The 7,675-nt window shown below is 50.0% G+C and overlaps 1 pseudogene; it reads right to left on the minus strand.

Moving 5' to 3' along the window:
* Nucleotides 1–1,018: 1,018 nt before the first annotated feature.
* Nucleotides 1,019–1,219, minus strand: LOC139260538 (U2 spliceosomal RNA; annotated as a pseudogene).
* Nucleotides 1,220–7,675: the final 6,456 nt, after the last annotated feature.

Raw genomic sequence — 7,675 nt, forward strand, 5'->3', positions numbered from 1 at the left:
GTATTTTTCCACACTCTCTTGGTGACTAATTACATGCAGCAGACTCGCCATCGTGAAGGAACGCTCCACAGCATTATGTGCTCAATGTAAGACGTGACAGACAGATGAGGAGAACCAGACGTCACACCCCCCGCAAGTACATGGAGAAGCTTTCTTACCTCGACTTGCCTGACACCATCTGCCTTTAGGGACTGCGCTTCCACAAAGAGGTTATCACTGAGGTATGCCAGCTGATATGGGCAGATCTGCAGCCTGCCAGCACCATCAGAACTGCACTGTCTGTCGAGGTAAAAGTCACCGCGGCACTGTCGTTCTACACCTCGGGTTCTTTTCAGGCCACAGCTGGAGATATTTGTGGACTTTCTCAGCATGCCACACATCGCTGCATTAGACAGCTCACTGAAGCCCTGTACGCAAGCAGGAGGGACTCGATCAGCTTCCCTATGACCAGGGAGGCACAGAGTGAGAGGGCTCTCAGTTTCTCCAGAATTGCAAACTTCCCCAAGATGCAGGGAGCAATAGACTGCACTCACATCGCGATGCGGGTACCTTTTCAAGATGCTAAGGTTTTCAGGAACCGCAAGGGATTCCACTCCCCGAATGTCCAACTGATGTCGACCACCAGCAAATTATACTGGCAGTGAAAGCTCAATTTCCGGGCAGCATCCATGATGCTCACATCCTGCGTGAGAGCACTGTATCTGACTTGTTCAACAATGAACCACAAGTTTAATGCCGGATGCTTATGGACAAAGGATATGGCCTCGCCACCTGGATGATGACCACCCCACCCCCGCCGCATGACACCCACACCGAGGCCGAGAGGCAATACAACGAGAGCCACAGAGCAACTCACAATATTGTGGAGAAAACCATTGGAGTACTGAAGCAGTGCTTCAGATTTTTTTTTTTTTTCGTTGCCAATCTTTCCAATTCTTTGTCAAATCACAAACGCCAGAGGTCACCTTGCACACATCAAGGATCACTCTGCGTCAATGCTCTTAGCCAAAAGGCCTAGAGCAACTGCACCATTCCTGGAAGTACTGCAATACCAGGTTTGTGCCATGGAGGTGGATGGGTCAGGCCCCCCACACACCTCCTATTTCCAAAAAGCATAGGAGAATCACCTTCCTGATCCAGGGAGAACCACGTTGGGGTCATGGTTACTCCCCTGTCAAGTCAGTTATGCATGAACTTAGCCAAAAGGCCGAGAAGCTTCAGATTTTTTTTTTTTACGTTGCCAATCTTTCCAATTCTTTGTCAAATCACAAACGCCAGAGGTCACCTTGCACACATCAAGGATCACTCTGCGCCAATGCTCTTAGCCAAAAGGCCTAGAGCCACTGCACCGTTCCTGGAAGTACTGCAATACCAGGTTCGTGCCATGGAGGTGGATGGGTCAGGCCCCCCACACACCTCCGTGGAGGTGGATGGGTCAAGCCACCTGCCTCGACCACTCAGGAGGTGAGCTCCAATATCACCCTGAGCAGGTAGCTCAAATTCGTGAAGGTGTGCTCCATGCTACACAACTTGGCTATCAGGAGGGGACAAGAATTGCCTGATGAGTCTGACAGTCCACCTTACCAGAGAGAGGAAGAGGAGGATGAGGAGGCGGACGCTGACATCAGCCCAGCCAATCAGGCTGACGCTGAAGTCATGCCTCCGCCCCCCTGTAGACCGCATGAAAGGCCCATGGTGGCATGATAGCTGCAAGAACCTTACATCAGGAGTTCATCAATGATTGCTTTGCCTGAAAGAACATTGATGTTATTTACAAGGCTGACACACAGCTGGGTGTGCAGGTCATACATCAATGGTGCAATCACCTTGGTGACGGTTAAAGTTTACGTTGATTGAAGTGAAGTGTGATTATACCTTTTGATGTTAAGGAATCACCAGCGTGTAATGGTGCAGCTAGCTGAACCAATGTGCTGCAAGGTTTTAAACCGAACATTAGTCTGAAATCATCAGTATTTCTGTACAAACCAATCTTTCCCCCACCCCCTTTCTCCTCCCCACCTCTACCCCTTCACCTTCCCCTCCTGACTCCAAGCTGCCTGGCCAATGTGTTCCTCAGGCGATGCTTCATTCGGGGTGGGGGAAGGGCGGTGAGGGCCGCAGCGCTGCTTTTTACGGATATGGGAGAGGTGGGAGCGTGTTCCGAGCCATAAGCAAGTTGTTGCTGCTGGCTCTCATGTGTGGTTGGCAATGGGGGTGCATCACCTTGGGGTGCAGTGCCACGCTCCGGGACCACTGGGAGCCCTCTGCCACCAGTGTTCCTGGCTGTTATGTCCTTACTACACAGTATGAATGCACACGAGGCCCATGCTTGAGAGAAGGTCAGTCTGTGACCTGTCCTTTATTCCTTAGCACTCAAGTGATGAAGGTGGGTGGAGCTTCCCCTTTTATACCTGAAGGTCCAGGTTAGGAGTGTCTCCCACCTAGAGGTCAGTGTTCTCACGGTGTACAACTTAGGTCAGTTTATACATGGGTTACAATGCTGGTTGAATACATGACATCACCTCCCCCCCCAAAATCTTATTGGGATCACAGGTTGAGTCTCTCTGGTGGTTTACGCTCCCTTGTAGAGCGCCTGAGTTGGGGCTCCGGTTGTTGGGCACTGGTCTGAGTGTCTGCTGTTTGCGGTGCCTCAGGCCTGTCCGGACTGCCCACAGTGACTAGGCACTCCTCCCTTTGGTTCCAGTGTTCAGTCACCTGTGGTGGAATGAACTCTATATCGTGTTCTTCCTCTGCTTCTTCTATGGGGTTATTGAACCTCCTTTTTGTTTGATCCACATGTTTGCGGCAGATTTTTCCATTGGTAAGTTTAACTACCAGAATCCTATTTCCCTCTTTGGCAACCACAGTGCCTGCGAGCCATTTGGGCCCTGCAGCGTAGTTGAGGACAAAAACAGGATAATTTACATCAATACATCGCGCCCTCGCATTCCTGTCATGGTAGTCATTTTGTGACTGGCGCCTGCTCTCGACAATTTATTTCGTGGTGGGGTGTATAAGGGATAACCGGGTTTTGAGCGTCCTTTTCATTAGTAGCTCTGCGGATGGAACCCCTGTGAGCGAGTGTGGTCGGGATCTATAGGCCAACAGGAGGCGTGATAAGCGGCTTTGTAGGGAACCCCCTTGGATTCTGAGCATCCCCTGTTTGATTATCTGCACTGCTCATTCTGCCTGGCCGTTTGAGGCCGGCTTGAACGGTGCCGTTCTAACATGGTTAGTTCCATTGCCTGCCATGAAGTCCTGGAATTCAGTGCTTGTGAAGCACGGGCCATTGTCGCTGACCAAGATGTCCGGTAGACCATGGGCGGCGAACATTGCCCATAGACTTTCTACCGTGGCAGAGGATGTGCTTGAATTTAAAATGTCACACTCGATCCATTTGGGGTCCGGGTTTATGTACCTTGGCCCCCATGAAAGTGCCAATGCCGGGTTGAAATAATGAGTCAAATTTGTCCAGGATCTGTGAGCATGATACTCGCTCCACAGAGGAAATTGCATTGACATCGCTACATTTCCAGTTCATGACAGCAAGCCAACTCCTCCCCAGTAGTGCGGGACCGTCCCCTGGGACAATCCAGAGTGTCAGTCTGTTCTCCGAATCTTTGTGGGTCACGACTACCGTGGCACTGCCAAGCACTGGAATGATCTGCTTTGTGTAAGTCCGTAGCTGTGCGTCAATCGGCGATAATTTTGGCCTCCTGGCTTTGGATGCCCACAACTTTTCGAACTGTTTGATACCCATCAGGGACTGGCTGGCACCCGTGTCTAACTCCATTGATACTGGGATGCCATTGAGGAGCACTTTCATCATTATCGGTGGCGTCCTGGTGTATGAACTGTATACGTGCTCCACACGAACTCGCTGAACTTCAGCTTCCAGCGATTTCCCCCAGTGTCCATTTCTGCAATTTCTGCAGGTATTTTGCTCATCTCTGCAAACTCCGGCTGAGTGTGTGCCTCCACGCCTCCAGCATGAGTTGTTGTTTGAAAAAAAAGTCCCTTGCCAGTCGATCGTCCCTGACTGCCCCTGTTATTGTCCTTGAGTGCACCATTAACAGGTGTTGATGGCCCCATTACTGGCCGCATTGTCCCTTGCAATGGCGTGAATCGCCGTTCAGCTTGCCATTGTCTCTGTCGAACTCCCCCTCTGGGTTCGACTACATGTTGGGGCATGCCCGACTGCTCTTGTCTGCCTGGAGAACTGTGTGCTGCTTTAACAATGTTGAATCTCTGTCCCAACCATTCCTTAACACAGTACCTCTCGTCTGTTCTGCTAGTGGCCATGCTCGCGTGGTTTAAATCCCAGTTTCTTGTCGCCATTGTTACGTCCTTACTATACAGTATAAATGCACACGAGGCCCATGCTTGAGAGAAGGTCAGTCTGTGACCTGTCCTTTATTCCTTAGCACTCAAGTGATGAAGGTGGGTGGAGATTCCCCTTTTATAACTGAAGGTCCAGGTTAGGAGTGTCTCCCACCTAGTGGTCAGTGTTCTCACGGTGTACAACTTAGGTCAGTTTATACATGGGTTACAATGCTGGTTGAATACATGACACTGGCTACCAGTTCCAGGGCCTCCTCCATCCCTTCCATGTTATATCTTATTTGTTGGACAAAAACTCGGTGCCAACTATGTTCTTGGGACTCAGTGGGCTTTTTGCTGCTGGTGAATCTCCACCGTGCCTCCCACAACAGCCAAACAAGCACACAAAACAGCCACACACGTGTTCAGTGCCTCTGAGCTCCCTCTCTCTCTGTCTCCTCTTTTGCGCATGTCATGATGACCCTTGACCTCATGAATCGCGGGAATCGAGCGTGGCCATGCCGTTGCTAAGGACGGCCACACTTTACGGCAGAAGGTCAGAAAAATTTAACGTTATCACCCATTTATTATCACTTGCGGTAACGCCCATCTTCAAAAATGTAAACTAGGTGTTTTGAGAATGGGCGAGAAGCCGACGATCTGAAAACCCTTTTTTAACGCCCACGCCGGAAATAACATCCAGTTTTGGGCGATCTGCACAAAAGTGGGGGTTCTAGCCCCTAGAATTTCGTCTCTAAACCTCTGCTTCTCCACCTCCTATAAGAATTTTCTCACAATGCATATTTGTGGCCAAGCCTTTAGTCACCCTTCATAACTTCTCCCTTCCTGACAGACATCTATTTTCCTTGCACCTATCTGTGAAGCACCTTTGAATGTCCTTTACATTAAAGGTGCTATATAAATGCAAGTTGTTGTGTATAATTGTAAACAACTCCAAAACTTTTGTCAATCCTTTTCATGAACACACTACCCTTGACTGAGCCATGCATTTTACAGGATATTCAACGATTTCTCATTTTTGCCGGAAATCAGTGCCACGGACAGCAGCAGAGACCTGTGTGCATAAGTATTGATGGATAAGAACCTACCTGGTCCTGCAAAAAGGAGCGTGCAGCTAGTAATTCACTAGTTCTTTGTTCCCACGCAGGTCGGGGCCGCCACACTGCTCCCAGGCTGCCACTCACCGCTCCTTTTAAGGCCCCGACTGTCATGTATTCAACTATCATTGTAACCCATGTATAAGCTGACCTAAGTTGTACATCTTGAAAACATTGACCACAAGGGGGTGAACTTGTGGGAGACACTCCTAACCTGGACTTTCAGGTATAAAAGGGGAAGCTCCACCCACCTTCATCACTTGAGGCCTTGGTAATAAAGGTAACTGGTCACAGAGCGACCTTCTCTCAAGTATGAGCCTCATGTGCATTTATACTGTATAGTAAGGACATATCATTGACAACGAGAAACTGGGATTTAAACCACACGAGCATGGCCACTAGCAGCACAGAAGCAAGGTACTGTGTTGGTGATGATTTAGACGACTTTATTGAGAGACTACAACAAAGTTTTGTCACTAACGAATGGTTGGGACAGGATTCGGCTGACAAACGCAGGGCTCATCTCCTGACGGTTTGTGGATCCAGAACGTACTCCCTGATGAAGGACCTTCTAGCGCCAGAGAAGTTGGCGGACAAGACATTCGAAGAGCTCAGTAAGTTGATCGGGGAACACCTTAAACTGGCGAGCAGCATGTACATGGCGAGACACCGGTTTTACATGCACCGGCGGTGAGAAGGGCAAAGCTTTCCAGACTTCGTGGCAGACCTCCGGCGACTGGCGAGCCTATGTAAGTTCCCAGATGCATGCAGAGTGTAGATGCTACGAGACTTTTTTATTGAGGGCATCGGGCACTCTGGGGTTTTCAGGAAACTGATTGAGACCAAAGACTTGACCTTGGAAGTGGCGGCTCTGACAGCCCAGACATTTATCGCAGGGGTGGAAGAGACCAGAATGATATATGACAAAAATCTTGGCTCAAATGCGGCAAACGACCAGGGAGTCAACATTGTTAACGCGGCACACAGTTCTCTAGGCAGACAAGGGCAATCGGACATGCCCCAGCATGTAGTCGAACCCAAAGGGGGAATTCAACAGAGACAATGGCTCGCTGAATGGCGATTCATGCCATCGCAATGGACAATGCGGCCAGTAATGGGGCCATCAACACCTGTTAATGGTGCGCTTAAGGACATTTACAGAGACAGTCAGAGACAATCGACTGGTAATGGACCTTGGGTTTCCAACAACGAGGCCTCCAGCTCATGCTGGAGGTATGGAGGCAAACACCCAGCCAGAGCTTGCAGGTATCAGCAATATACCAGCAGAAACTGCAATATCAGCGGTCACTTGGCGCGTATGTGCAGGAAGCCTGCAACCAGGTTGATGTACGAGGAGGACGAGTCCGATGTAAGCCCTATGAGGCCAAATGAATACTGGGGGAAATCGCTGGAAGCTGAAGTTCAGTGAATTAATGTGGAGCACATATACAGTTCATATACCAGGACGCCACCGATAATGATGAAAGTTCTCCTCAATGGCATCCCAGTATTAATGGAGCTAGACACGGAGGCCAGCCAGTCCCTGATAAGTATCAAACTGTTCGAAAGGTTGTGGGTGTCCAAGGCCAGGAGGCCAAAATTATTGCCGCTTGACGCACAGCTACAGACATATACAAAGGAGATCATTCCGGTGCTCGGCATCGCCACGGTAGAAATGACCCACAAAGATTCAGAGAATAGGTTGCCACTCTGGATTGTCCCGGGGGACGGTCCCGCACTACTGGGGAGGAGTTGGCTTGCTGTTATGAACTGGAAATGGGGCGATGTCAATGCAATTTCTTCTGTGGAGCGAGTATCATGCTCACAGGTCCTGGACAAATTTGACTCATTATTTCAACCTGGCATCGGCACTTTCATGGGGACCAAGGTATTGATTCACAGAAACCTGGACGCCAGGCCAGTACACCACAAGCCAGAGCGGTGCCGTACATGATGCAGGAAAAGATTGAATGCAAATTGGACCGCCTGCTGAGGGAAGGCATAATCTCGCCAGTCGAATTCAGTGACTGGGCGAGCCCGATTGTGCCGGTGCTCAAGGCGGATGGGTCGGTCAGGATATGTGGCGATTACAAGGCCACCATCAATCGGGTGTCACTCCAAGACCAGTACCCGCTACCGAGAGCGGAGGACCTCTTTGCGACGCTATCCGGTGGCATACTTTTTTCAAAATTGGACCTGACCTCAGCTTACATGACCCAGGAGCTGGCGAGTGAGCC

The sequence above is a fragment of the Pristiophorus japonicus genome, chromosome 3, assembly GCF_044704955.1.
Source record: "Pristiophorus japonicus isolate sPriJap1 chromosome 3, sPriJap1.hap1, whole genome shotgun sequence".
NCBI lineage: Eukaryota > Metazoa > Chordata > Chondrichthyes > Pristiophoridae > Pristiophorus > Pristiophorus japonicus.